Source organism: Zea mays, chromosome 1, assembly GCF_902167145.1.
Source record: "Zea mays cultivar B73 chromosome 1, Zm-B73-REFERENCE-NAM-5.0, whole genome shotgun sequence".
NCBI classification, from domain to species: domain Eukaryota; kingdom Viridiplantae; phylum Streptophyta; class Magnoliopsida; order Poales; family Poaceae; genus Zea; species Zea mays.
The window spans coordinates 132462438-132476796 of NC_050096.1; the positions used below are offsets into that span (position 1 = coordinate 132462438).

The 14359-nt window shown below is 46.9% G+C and overlaps 1 pseudogene; it reads right to left on the reverse strand.

Annotated features, from left to right (window-relative positions):
- Positions 1-3845: 3845 nt before the first annotated feature.
- LOC118473067 (photosystem I P700 chlorophyll a apoprotein A2-like) lies at positions 3846-13987 on the reverse strand (annotated as a pseudogene).
- Between the last annotated feature and the right edge of the window lie 372 nt (positions 13988-14359).

The window sequence follows — 14359 nt, forward strand, 5'->3', positions numbered from 1 at the left end:
CGCCGGCCGCAGTGGCTGCGGGGGCATCAGGGGCGCCTTCGACGGTTTCTGGGGGCGGCGCCGGGGCGACCTCGGACACAGCCGCCACCGGGTTCGACTCCGAATCAGGCTGCGCGCTGTTCAAAGCCCCGAAGTCCTCCACCTTCTCGTTACGCGTCGCCTGAGACACAGCACACAGATTCAGCAAACCCAGATATAACCCACATTCAACAACACTAAACAAAAGTCAAACATTACCTGACCCCTCGCCGTCTCAGACCGCTCCCTGACCACCTCCCGACCGTGGGGGCCCCACATCCGGTCGAAGAGGGCTCCCGCGGATTCCTTCACCACAGGGTCCTCAACCTTGTAAATCTCGCGCTCGAAATCCGCATCAGCTTGGTCGAAGACCTCATAGTGCCGGCACCCTTCGCGGGACAGCGTATTCAACGCCCCTTCTCAGGTGACCAGGGAGGCATAGGACATAAACCCCTCCACAATGGCGGGGAGCGCCAGCAACTCCTCCTGCAGCCACTCGAGGCAGCGAAGTCCGGGCTCTCAGTCTGGCACTTCGAAGTCAGCGGTCCGCGCGCCCAGCTCGTGGTATGAGTCTATAAGCTGTTTGCGCGTCCGCTCAGCCTCCGAGCGCGTCGAAGCCTCGGCCCTCTTCACACGGGTCTGCAGAGCATTGAACCGCTCCTCCAATTCCTCGGCGCGCTGTCTGGCAAGACTACCCTCCGCCCGCGCCAAATTGGCCTCCGCATGCGCAGACTGCGCCTTGGCGAGGGCCTCATTAGCCTCCTTTCTCTCCTCCGCCAGTTGGCGCCGGAGGTCAGTCCTCTCGCCCTCCAGCGTGGCCACCTTATCCGCCAACATGCGGCACTTGCTGTCGGCGGCCGATTTTTCCCGGACGGCGTCAGCATGTTGCGCCCGAAGTCTCTCGACTTCGGCAGACACAACTGCCGTAAGGGCCCCCGACGCCGCGCGGTCTGCGAAGTCAGCCGCCTACAAGACACACATAAGACCACAACCCCAACGAAGCTGGTAAAAACCGAAGTCTAGCTCAACTTACCTGACTTGATGCCTCCTTCAGCCGGCGGGACACAGCGCCCGCCTCGTCCCAGACGGCAGTGAGTGCTGGAATCTCACCACCGGCACTAAGAGCACTACCCTTCGCCCTAGGCACCACGGCAGCCGCCGTGGTCGCCACGGCAAGCGGAACAACAACAAGTTGGCCTTCGCCCGACCCTGCAACGTATCAACAGATTAAAAAAAAAATAAAAATAAAAACTCGAGCTAACGACTTACCGACGAGATAATCGTCCACGCTAATATCGGTGGCGAAGTCGGCAACGCGCTTGCCCGGCGGAGGCAATTCTCGGGCCTTCGTGGCTCCGGCCAGGGCAGACTTGGCTCCACCGTCACCGGCCGCCTTCACGGCCTCCGGCACCCTGCTGGACCCAGGGGCGGCCGACTTCACCGCCAGCGTCGGCTGGCCGCCGCCGGGGGCAGCAGCCTTCGCAGCCCCCCGCGACCTCTTCGGCCTAGCCTCAGGCAGCCTGACGACCGCCTGGCGCTTCTGCGCAGCTCCCTGACGATCCTTGTCCATCACTGCCGACACAACAGCAGCAATATTCCGTCCATAAGGAAACTCTCTCCAGTCACGAACCATGCGAGATGTAAAAAAGTCTTCGCCGGCCGAGCGGGGGATAGGAACATTCTTAGGCCACCAACCCCCGGTAACCTTCAGCATCCGCGCCGAAGACTCCCGGAGCTCGGGCGAAGACATCCTTCCCCCGGGGACCGCGCATGTCCTCATCAATTCCCTAGCAAAACCATCGGAAACCCCCAGTCCTCCCGTAGCAGTACCTAGCTTCCTCTTTTTAGAGGATGGGGCGGCCACCGGCGCGGGGTCGTCTCTAGTCTCTACCGCTGGCTTCTTCCCGCGACGATCCACATCGTCTTGCCCGGGATAACCGCCATACGGCAGACGGTTCAACTCGAAGACCCTGTTCAAGCGGTCGTTGGACCCGCGTATATCCGAGCTACGCTGGCCCTCCGTCTTCGGCACGTACCGACCAACAATCCGCACGGCCCCATCCTCCGCCTCACGCACAAATGCGGCAGGATCGCGGCTATGCAAATCCAGTGCGAAGGCGGGACTTCGCACCAGCATCCCACCACGGGAAGGCATCTGGCGAGGGCATACTTCGCCCAGCGCCCAGCCATGCGCCAAAGGCCACACCCCATACGCCACAAACTCCTCAACCAAATCGCGCCCGCTACTCAGGCCGGCCGCACACCGCAGGGCCCCTTCGTCCGCATCCTCCTCCGCCACTTCAAACTGCGGGTATGCTGAGTAATATGCGAGCACATCTCGGCCACGAGGAGCCCCGGATGGTCTTCGACTGTGCCCTCCGCAACGTAGAACCAAAACTCATACCAATTGCCCCATTTATTGCGGGCACAAGGAACCAACTCAACGACCTCCATCGAGGTCTTGCCGGTCTTCGGCGTAAATGTACAGGACCCAAACTGAGCAACCTTATTTCCGATCATCCTTTTCTGCCAGTGCAGACAATAGTACTTCGCGAAGACTTCGACCGATAACTGCCCGCCGTACGAAGTCGTCGCCCAGACATATTTCGATAGGGCCACCACGGCATTCGGCGTCAGCTGGTGTATCTGGACGTTGAATCTGCGCAGGACTTCTCCCATGAATCGATGCGCAGGCAGGCGAAGACCAGCGGCAAAGAACGCCTCGAAGACAACCAACTCGCCTTCTGGCTCGGGGACCTCCTCCACCCCCGGGACACGAGCGACTCCGCCGCCAAAGTAACCAAGCTGCTGCATATCTTGCACGCGGACCGAGGACATCCGCGACACACCGAAATCCACCGTGTCGCCGGCGCGCAACTCCTCCACCGCCACAGTGCTCAGCGTCTCCTCAGATGACGCGTCGGCAGGCGGCGTAGCGGCAGCAGAAGAAGAAGAGGTCGACATCGCTACGTACCGTCGGCGGCGGCGGGCGGTCTACTTCACACGGGCCAGATCTCCGACGAACAAGAGCAAGGAGGGCAGACGAGCAGCGAGAGGATTGAGAAGGCGGTTAGGGTTTTCGCGGAGCGCGGAAAGATAAAGTTCAAAACGCGCCGCCCCCCGTCCCTTTTTATACACAGGGCGCGGCGCTTCGGGAAACCCACAATCCAACAGTACGGCGTCAATCAACGGTCATGTCAAAAACCCCTGCGGAACCACTTCGAGCGAGGGCAGAGTATCCACCATCTAGCGACGTCTTCGGCACCAGATGACTTTGTCGAACTGGTCCCTCGGAGGGAAATGTTGGGGCGAAGGCGAAGACGCCACCCTTCGCTCGAGGCCTTCGCCGTACTCGCTACGCCAACGGTGACAAGACAACGGGCAGACTTACCCTTCGTCTCGTACGACGTCGGACGAAGACCTGTGACGAGGTCGTCTCATCTTGCGACCTCGTCCAGAATGGAGGCCCGCGAACGATCAAGCCCATTGTAACAGGCCCTGCGTGGCCGTTGCGTGTTACGGGCCTAATTTGTAAAGGCCTCCCTGTAATTACGGTCTGTAACCCCGCTTTATGGGAATATTCCGGGGATAACCTAGGTGTCTGAGGGCACATGCGTCCTTAGCACGGGACACTGGGCACTCAGATACCTATAAATACCCCCGCACAGTGCCCGTGAGAGGCTAGATTAACAGAGCTATTGCCATCTCCTGCGAAAACCCTATTTACGTTGCTACACACCCCCGTTGGATCACCTTGCACCGGAGAGCAAGTTCCAACAAAAATATAAATATATATATATATATATATGTATAAAAAGATAACTAAATTAACCAAAATTTCCTAATGTTGAGGCAATCAAGAAAGCTGCATAAGTGAATATATGACCCACGAAAAAGTGGGCTAATCCGACCAATCTTGTTTGCACAATGGAAAGAGCCACGAGCTTATCTCTCTAGAGAATTAAATTAGCCAAAGGTGTGCACTCATGAGCCCATGCTAAAGTCTATATTAATTCCTGCTAATATCCACGCCAGGAAATTAAGAACATAAATCCTATAGCCCAAACAAGATGTGCAAGTAACAACATCGAAACCCATATTGATAAACTATTCATCCCAAAAGGATTATATCCATTAATAAGTTGTGAAGAGTATAATCATAGTTAATCTCTTAACCATCCCATCAAATAAGTGGAGGATTCATTAAATTGTGAAACGTTGCCCTGCCATAATATAATGTGTTTCCAATGCCAATAAAAAGTAACCCATCCAATGGTATTTAACATCCAGAAAACTGCCAAATAAAACGCGTCCCAAGCAGAAATATCACAAGTACCGCCGCACCCTGGCAAGGAAAACTATACTTGAAATCCTTTTTATCCGACATTAATTTGGAACCGCGTGCATCTAAATCAATGTAGTTGTATGCAAACCTAGAGCAATAGCATGATGAACCAAGAAATCCCCAGGTCCTATTGTTAAGAAAAGAAAATTACTATTCTCATTAATAGCATTCAACCATCCGGGCAACCATATGTTTCGACCTGCATTGAAAGCGGGGCCATTCGTTGAAGACAAGAGTATATCGAACCCATATGTCGTCTTACTATGAGCAGATTGTATCCATTGGGCAAATATAGGTTCAATCAAGATTTGCTTTTCTGGAGTACCAAAAGCAAGTAACGTCGTTATGAACATAAAGGCCCAAGGTATGGAATCCTAGGAAGAGGCAAGCCCAACTTAAATGAGATATGATAGCTTCCTTATGGTCTAACATTCTAGCCAATACATTATCTTCATTCTGTTCCGGATTGTAATCCCTAACGAAAAAATAGCTCCATGAGCAAAAGCCCCTGTCATGATGAAACCTGCGATGTATTGGTCATGAGTATATAAAGCAGCTTAAGTAGTAAAGTCTTGTGCTATGAATGCATAAGCAGGTAAAGAGTACATATGTTGAGCTACTAAGGAAGTAATAACCCCTAAGGAAGCTAGAGAAAGGCCTAATTGAAAATGAATCGAATTATTGATTGTATCATAAAGGCCTTTATGCCCACGTCCTAATCGACCCCCGGAGGAGTATGTGCTTCTAAAATATCTTTGATAATGTGCCCAATTCCGAAGTTAGTTCGATACATATGACTGGCAATGAGAAAAATAAATACAATAGCTAAATGATGATGAGCAATATTGGTCATCCACAAACTTTTTGTTTGTGGATGGAATCCCCCAAGAAGGTCAGAATGGCAGTTCCCGCTCCTTGAGTGGTACCAAATAAATGATTACTCGAATCAGGATTTTGGCATAAAGATTCCACTTACTCGTCAGAAGGGGACCCAACCCCTAGGGATAGGGTAATACATCTAAGAAATTATTCCATCGAATGTACTCCCCCTGGATCTGGGAATACCAACATGTAACTAAATGTCATGTCCAAGCCAAAGAACTTACTCCGAAAAGTCCTAACAAATGATGATTCATACGAGATTCGGTGTTTTTGAACCACAAAAGGCTTGGCTTCCATTTGGGTTGTAGATGTAACCAACCCCATATTAAGGATAGTGTAGAAAGAAATAATATAAAAAGAGCTCAGCGGGTTGCCCAAAATGAGGATCCCAAACGGCATGAGCAATAAGTGTTACGTGTAAAGGATCCTGTATCCATGATTCAAAATTTCCTTGCCAAGCTACATGAAATAGATTACCGGACGTCCATAGAAAGATTATTGCTAACTGCCCAAAGTGAGAAGCAAAATTGTTCTGATAAAGACGTTCCTCAGTTATATCATTATGACTTTCGAAATCATGTGCGGTAGCAATACCAAACCAAATACGACGAGTAGTGGGGTCTTGAGCTAAGCCTTGGATAAACTTGGGAAATCTTAATTCATTAATGCCTTTCAAATCCTCCTAGCCACTATCCTACTACAATAATTCTCGCTAAGAAGAATGGCCATGTTGTGGCAATTCCACCCAGAAGGTAATGGGTTACTCCTATAGCACGTCCTTGTATAATGCTCAAGGCTCTAGGCTGAGTAGCAGGAGCAACTTTTAATTTGTTATGAGCCCAAATGATATATTCAATGAGTTATTGCCAATAACCACGACCGCTGAATAAAAACACTAAACTGAAAGTCCAGACAAAATGAGCGCCTAAGAAAAAAAGACCATATGCAAATAATGAAGAGCCATAAGACTAAATTACTTGGGATGCCTGTGCCAACAAGAAATCTCGAAGCCAACCATTAATCGTAATGGAACTCTGCGCAAAGTTTCCCCCTGTGATATGTGTTACTATCCTTGATCACTTATAGTACCCCAAACATCCGACTGCATTTTCCAACTAAAATGGAAAATGACTACCTGTTGGGGACTTGCTCTCAAATGCTAAGAGTTAAGAACAAGCCAACATAAAAAGTGTTAAATGTTAAAGTCCTTCGTCCTTCGAGACATTATTTTCCTTCGGATATAATGAATTCCGGACGAAGGTTGTGGAGGAAAAAACCTTCATAAGCACAATGAATGATGAGGAAGAATTCATATGTGAAATATGAAGAATAACATAAACACTTAAACATTATTATCAACTTATTTATATTTGCATTATCATATCAATAATAACAAATTATAAATGTACCTTCGGTTTGAAGGAAAACAAGGGTACAAGCGTGATGCAAAAAGCGAATGCCAAGTCAGCATGAACAGTACGGGAGTACTGTTCATCTATTTATAGGCAAGGGACGCAGCCCATGTAAAATTACATTTATGCCCTTTACATTTACTAATAACTCTATAGTAATTCTTCGAGGTCTAATTTGCCTTTTCATCTTTAAGTCGGTTCCCCTTTTCTGCTGTCATGTCGAAGCTTTCCTGCGCACAGCTTCGTGATTACCTTGTCCTTCGTCATAATCACCTTTCGTCTCGCTCAGGCTTCGTCCTGACCATGCTCTGTATGCTCATGATCCGAATCCGAAGATACCTGTCCACATATTTTACTTGGAAAACATTGTCAAATCATGTTTTTGAGGACCTTCGGAAGCCGAAGGCCCCCAACACTACCGAAATAGAATTGTACATTCATTATAGACCTAAGAAAACATGATCCCAAGCGGATACTTGACATGTTCCTCCTCGCCCAGGTCTGTCGCAAGGGAAGCGAAAGGCAAGATTTGCTATATCAGGTACCAGACGGGAACTACAAGCAAATAAAACACCTTTCAAAAGTATTAATACAGTCACATGGATGGTAAATGCGTGAATGTGATGGACTAAAAAATCTGCGGTTCCTAATGGAATAGGTAACAAAGCTACTTTGCCGCCTATATGTGGCGGAACTGCCCGAATTATTCCGACTTAAGTGCCTTAGTTCCGCCTTAGAGGCTAGACCACACTTAAATGGGAATAACCCGTCAATCCCTCGGATCTAATCCGACGAGGCCACTAACAGGATCAAGTACCACAATCTCACTCGATGGTGAGTCACAGAGCAAATACAATAAAGCATAAAACCATACATTAAGGAGTATTAAATTTATTACATCATCATCGGAGTTTTGCAAAAGTAGTCATCATTGTTCGAAGTGCAGCGGAATAAAACTAACGATAATTAAACAGAGAGATGGGGAAGCCTGTCCCATCACTCCTCATGCTCCTCCTCAGCCGAGGCAGGGTCCCACTCGACAGTCCAACCCGGTGGCAAGATGGACGACCAAGTCACTCTAGCAACCATGTCCTCCAAAGATCCTGTAAAAAAAATTATGCCACAAGCAAGGCTGAGTATACTAATACTCAGCTAGACTTACCCGGTATGAGGAGTCTACTCCTCTACTTCTAGACATGCAGCTGTTTAGCTGTGGGGTTTGGTTGCCAAAAGCAATAGCTGAGTTTCTAAATCAAGTTTTAGCTTTGTCAAGTTTAAGTGTTACTCTCTTAAGGCTAAATATGTACTATCTACTCATACATAGTAGCAAACATTTTTAGCAATCAACATCTTGTATCAACTCATCATATTTGCACTTGTTACTCAATGCAGTACAATGGATCAAGCAGTCTCATTAGCTGCGAGAAGAAGATGATTCGAATCGAGTTTTTATCCTTGCAAGGTAAACCTAAACACACGACGTGGCGAGGCACTCCGTCCCCACAAACATCAACCGTCCCCATCGATTCCCTGGCAACAGAAAGGGGCTCACCGCCTTGGCGTACAATGCCTCACTGACCCCGACTGCCGTCGTGCAGTGACCGCACTTGTACCCACCATAACCGGAATGGGAGACCACGCCTCAGGTCGCGCGAGGAGGGCAATCTGTGGGCAGGTTCACTCAGGTACTAGGCTTACCGATTTACCATATTTCTCGGTATGTGTTTAGTACGTTCAAACGCTTGACATAGGTATCCGCACGTTAATCCTTATTCTAATTTCCCATCTCACAGACAACCAATCCCCATGGATTGTTGTCCACCGACTAGTATCATTATGATATGAAAGTGGGTACGACCAATTCTTGATCTCGCGCGAGTGCTAGAAAAATCACTCGACTTCTACCGAGACCCTACTTAATAAAGCAGCTACTCGACCTAGCATACTAGTATTCATCTCAATAGGATTCCTGAGATCATGCAACTAGGGTTTCAAACAACTCCTACACCTAAGTGCACATTCAATCCTACAATCATTAAGTATAGTAAAATAGCATAAATAATAGCTTATGCATAAATCGGGGCTTGCCTTCCAAAGCTGTGGCAGGCAGATCCTCTGGTGCAGGCTCTGGTGCTGGATCCGGGACTACCTCCTGAGCAACACCTTGCTCCGGCACGAGGACGTACTCTCCGTCAGCGAGGTTGCAGTCTATCGAATGCAATGAATATGTATGTCATGATTATGCAGGATTTAACAACATTAAGCTAAAGGAAGAAAAAACTAAGTTAGTTAGTAACTTAGGGTTTCTTGGTCATACGTGGCTTTTAGTGGTTTGTGCCTATCACTCTAGGCTTAGGTTTTGTTAAGGATAAGCATCATGGATTTGTATTTTCCCTTACATATTTCAGTGGGAAAATTAAAAAGGGTTTCGCTTGTTGGGTTAGGGTGACACAAGTTTCCATTATCAATTTTCCCTTTTTCATTTTCTAATTAAGAGTTCTAGTGTGGGTTTGAACTACAACAGTGGTTTAACTTATTCCAAAAATTCTGTAAAAATTCCAGTGGGCTGGCATTGGTCACTATATTTTGTTCTAGGAATTTGAGGTCCAGAATAAAAAGAGTATGCCTTGGACAAAAATAACAAAAGTTGGGCAAAGGGGGTCACTTTGCACTACAACTCTTAACTAGGGGTGGGTTCTGTCTTAAGGGTTATTTTTGTTGGCATCTAACAGTAATAACAAGCTTTTGTGCCAAAAATCACAGAGAGTTAAATGATGGTTATTTAGTTGTGATTTTCTAAAGTTAAATGCCCAAAAGGCACTTTCTACTGCCTTTTTATTTGAAAAATGTCAAACAACAGATTTCATATTTTTCCTATGTTCTTAATAACAAGGTATTAATTATCCCAAGGTTTGGGGTGTTTTCACCTTGGGGTTATTTTTCTAGGGTTTTTCTAAGTTTTCCTTGTTTTCTTAAAATAAAAGGTATCCCAATTATTTTGAACTAAACCAGGGTATAATAAATTTTTCTAGTGAACTATACTAAATAAATAGACTAACAAAAATATGGGTGCTTCCTGGTTCCTTATTTAAATCTTCATTAACATTTTCTTTAACTTTAGGCTAAAAAGGGTTTAAATGGTAAACTCTATCTTAACTGGGTGTACAGAGAGGTTTGATATTTTTAAACAGGTTAGGAAGTAATTAGGTACTTCTCCAAATTTTTTTAGCCTCAGTCTAACAGTGTAACCATTTTTCCTACTATTATGTAGCTTTTGGTTAAATCAATATTTAAATCAAAACCTTAAAGTTTTCTGTAACACTTAGGGGTTTTATATTTTTCTTAAGTAGTTTATATTATTTAAGATCTGGCAAAATTGGTTTGACTCAATTTGGGTGAACAAAACAGAAGATATGAATTGTTTAAGCTCTATTTGAATTTAAATCAGATTTTTAAAAGTGTTTCCTGGAAAAACCACTTTGCGCCGAAGTCCTCGGGTTCTTTCCAAACTAACCATCTCAGTTATACCCCTGCGCTACTATTCCTCTGAGTCACTGACAATGCGCAAAACCCCCTAGCCTTTTCTTCTTCTCCCTCGCTGTCCCTCCCTAGGTTTAAACAGTACCCGCGAAAAAGAAAAGGGCGGCGCTGCTTACCGGAGGCGAGAGAGGTCCGGCGAGGGGCGGGGTTGGCTCCGGGAGGTCCTGGCGGTCACAACGGTGTACGGCTTGACGGCGGGGGTGGCCGGAATCGTCCGGTCCACGTGCGCAGGCGGGTGCTCTCGTCGGCGGCGGGTGTTCCGGCCAAACCACGGCGATCTAGTTCAATCCAGTGGCACGATGAGCTTCACGGGGTGACGTAGAGGCTATGTGCACAAGGAATCGAAGAATGGAGCAGAGGATTACCCGGTCTACGGTCACCGGCGGTCGGGCGAAGTCCGGCGACCGTGGACTGGCTTCTCCGGCGAAGCAAACTCCGATTCCTCGCTCGGGGAGCTTCACCGAGGTGTGCACAGTCTTCTCCGAGGGTCGGGCGTGGCTGGGAAGGACTCGGTTGGCCGGTCTACGGTGGCAGGGGGATCGGGTGGCCGCGGGCACGGCGTGCACGGGCAAACGCCGATGATTTTGGGCTCCGGTGAGGTCGAGCGCGTGCGGAGGGGTACGATCGAAGTCCCCGGGGTGCTTTATAGGCGCGGGCGCAGGCCATGGCGCCGGCTTGGCTTTGGCGCGATGCGGGGCACGAGGGGGCGCGCGTCGGGCGTGCTCTGGCGAGCTCAGAGCGCGTCGAACACGTGGCTCTTTGCTTCTGCCCCTGTTCTTCCCTCTGCTGAGCGGCCAAAACGTACGAATCTTGCCCTAGGGCCTGTGAGAGATCTCTTCCCTGCACCTAGAGCTACCTAGTTCATGTGAGTTCCAAGGGTAGATGTGGTCGGGTTAGAGAGATACGGGGGTGGGAAGTCGGCTATGTTAGAGATGTCCAAACCGAGACAAAACATGTGCTAAGTCGTGTCAAACGACTTAGGGTTGGGCTCAAACCTTTCCAAGGTGTTCTAGAGGTAATTTGGCACCACTTTGTCAATTGGGTCGAAATGTTTTGAAGTTTGAATGAGGGTGAACATGTGTGATCTTTGGCCAAGGGTTGGTTTTGGACTTAGACAAATCCTGATTTTTCTTTTGTGCTCAACCCTTTGGTGACCCTTTTAGGGCTTTTCTGAAATCTTTTTGGGGTTACTTTCTTACTATTATTTGTAGGTTATTAAGTGTACTACAACTTTTATATTTGGTCCAAGCCATGATCATATGGTCCTCATGACCTTTTGGTCATACTTACTTCTAGGGTTCCCATTGTCCAAAGGGGTTTGCATTAGAGTTTTGGGCAATTCTCCCCTTTAGAGGTGCATGATAGGTTAGGGTATGATATCTAAGATGGGTTGCACTTACTTAGGATTATGATTTCCATGTTTGGTGCACTTTGCTCAAACTAAACCACATGTGATAGTAGGTTTAAATGGTGTAGCTTGGGTGGACACCCTAAGTAACACCTGAGGTGTTATAGCCCTCCCCCCTTAAAGGAATCTCGTGGAGGTGTGCCGTGAAGGTGTGTTGGTGTGCTACCCTTTCTTTTACCCAAGTTTCTCTTGTTAACTGCTCTTCGAATGTCATTCTCTTTGCGACTTCAGAAGGAAGTCCTTTTTAAGTTAAAACCACAACTTATACTACCCTTGTCATCTAAGTTTTTCTTATAATTGTATTCAAAGGGCAGGTGGGGTGGGGTTTTGGGTTACGTACCGACTCCTTTGGGCAAAAAGTCGGGGAAGCGAGAGCGTAGAAAATTCTCAGTCTCCCATGTAGCTTCTTCTACTGAATGGTGACTCCACTGAACCTTATACATTCTGATTGACTTTGCCCGCGTTGACCTCTCTTTCTGATCCAATACCTTGACGGGGTACTCTTGATAGGAAAAGTCTGGTTCTATCTCAATGTCTGGTTCAGGTAGCACTTTAGTAGGTATGTGGACACATTTCCGCAGCTGAGATACATGAAACACATTGTGAACTGCTGACATGTGAGGTGGCAATTCCAATTGATAGGCTACGGGTCCACAACTTGCTTTGATCTCATAGGGTCCAATGTAGTGAGGAGCTAACTTGCCCTTGATCCCAAATCTCTGGACACCCTTGGTGGGTGACACCTTAAGGTAAACATGATCTCCCACTTCGAATTGTAGAGGCTTCCACCTCTTATCATGATAGCTCTTTTGCCTGGCCTGAGCAGCTTCTAAGTTCTTCGTAATAACTCTGACCCTTTCCTCTGCTTCAAGCACCAAGTCTGGTCCAAATATTTCCCTCTCTCCTGCTTGAGACCAATTCAGCGGGGTCCTACATCTCCTCCCATATAAGGCTTCAAAAGGTGCCATCTTCAAACTGGACTGGTAGTTGTTATTATAAGAAAACTCTGCCAAAGAAAGACACTTGTCCCAATCCTTTCCATAGTGTAGCACACATGCCCTCAACATCACTACAGGAAACTGGTTAAAGAACGTGGGTGAAAAACCGTCGAACTTAATGTAATAAGCCGTCGAACTTACTGTAAGAACGTGGGTTTACCGACGAATATAGCCGACGGCGATTTTTGGACGAACTTAGAGAAGTAAGTTCGACGGCCCCGTCGAACTTAACATTAAGAACGTGGGTACCGTCGAACTTAACATTAAGAACGTGGGTACCGTCGAACTTAACATTAAGAACGTGCGTTTTTAAGTTCGACGGGGGCCGTCGAATTTGTTCCCATAAGTTCGACGGTACCCACGTTCTTATTGTTAAGTTCGACGGGGCCACGTGGCTGTCGAACTTATTTGGCCTCCGTGGGTCTGCGTGGGCTGCGCATTAAGTTCGACGGTACCCACGAACTTAACGTTAAGAACGTGGGTACCCACGTTCTTAACCCTTTTCCAGAAAAAAATAAAAATTACAGAAATGAAAAATTAGACAAACATAATATCACATGCAACATAGAATATCACATACAATACAGATTTCAAACACATGGATATATGTTCATATCACAAATTCACAGTCCAAATACATAAGTTCACAAGAATTGGAGATTGTACCAGTAGTAATACAACACACAGAAATTGAAGATGCATGGGTCCATCAATCCCTCAAGACTCTGTTCCTAGCTAGACAGTATCCACCTATCACTAAGAGAAACATGTCAAGAATGGACACTCTAGCTCTAGGTGATGTCTGACTTCCAAAGACGACGTCCTTCATTCACTCCAGAGCTCGCCTGTTTTGATGCTCCAGATGCGAGCTGTGCAGTCCTCCCCACCTGGCAACAAATGAACATGTTTTCTGAAATGAGGATTTCATGCCCTCCCTTGAAATAATCTTGCTAACTTCACATATATGAACCAACTAGCACACAGACAATTCTGTAAATCAAAACTCAACCTATACAATTTGTAATTCAATGTTAATCTATACTCCTTGGTGCGGCATTTAGGCTATCAAGTAAGAACGCAAACAAACTACTGTATAAGTTTTTACTGGTCAATAACCACTTCAAAGAGCATCCCCTAGCGCTAAATGCTAAAAGAAAAGAACATTCATTTATTTGCATATAGCCAAATACACAGCTAAAATGAACATTTATTTATTTGGTCTTCAACCCTAGCAATTTTTACATATTTTTGTGAAGAAAAAAGCTTACCACCAAACACGAGCAGCACTAAACAGCCCCTTTCCATCATAAACTACTATCACGTCTTTGTTGTAGATGCGAAGAGCAGATACAGCAGCTGAAAATGCCTTTTCAGATGGCAGCATGTGTGGTAACTGAACAAGGAAAAAATATATAACCAATGGATGTCAAATTTAATTGCAGATTCTTACCAAAGAGAGAAAAAGCAACTAGTTATATCAGACAGTATTAGTATCATCAATGTAACACCCGGGTTTTAGGGGACCAAAGCCCGGGCGTAAACATAATCACCAGGTGTGATGGGACCAAGTCTCACACATATGATGAATCATGGCACAGGATCGAATGTCACAACTTTACTGCATAACAGGAGTTCTATACAAAAATAAATAATTACATTATATGGAGACAACGGTCCAACAACCCAAAGTTGACTGGGAGACGACGGCCTAGACCACTCACGAACACATCGCAGCATCCTCCAAGCGCCTCATCCT